Source organism: Orycteropus afer, unplaced genomic scaffold (genome assembly GCF_000298275.1).
Source record: "Orycteropus afer afer isolate SDZICR_OR568_19922 unplaced genomic scaffold, OryAfe1.0 scaffold00070, whole genome shotgun sequence".
NCBI lineage: Eukaryota > Metazoa > Chordata > Mammalia > Tubulidentata > Orycteropodidae > Orycteropus > Orycteropus afer.
The window spans coordinates 8,814,534-8,814,753 of record NW_006921657.1 but is presented as its reverse complement, the minus strand read 5'-3'; positions in this window follow the sequence as shown (position 1 = coordinate 8,814,753).

Here is a 220-nt window from a genome sequence, read left to right as displayed (position 1 = left end):
TCTTTTTTTTTTTTTTTTAAAGAAAGGAAGTGTACAATATTGAAATGGTTCTTACCAAACAGGCCTAACTGAGATATGAAATATAGATATAGATTCAGAACAATTTAATCTTTTCTAGGACCTTAATACAACATAAATGTAATAAATAATTTATACTTAATTATGTAAATTGCCTTGTTAAAGTGACATGATTAGTATTTCAGATGGCTTGTTTCCTATT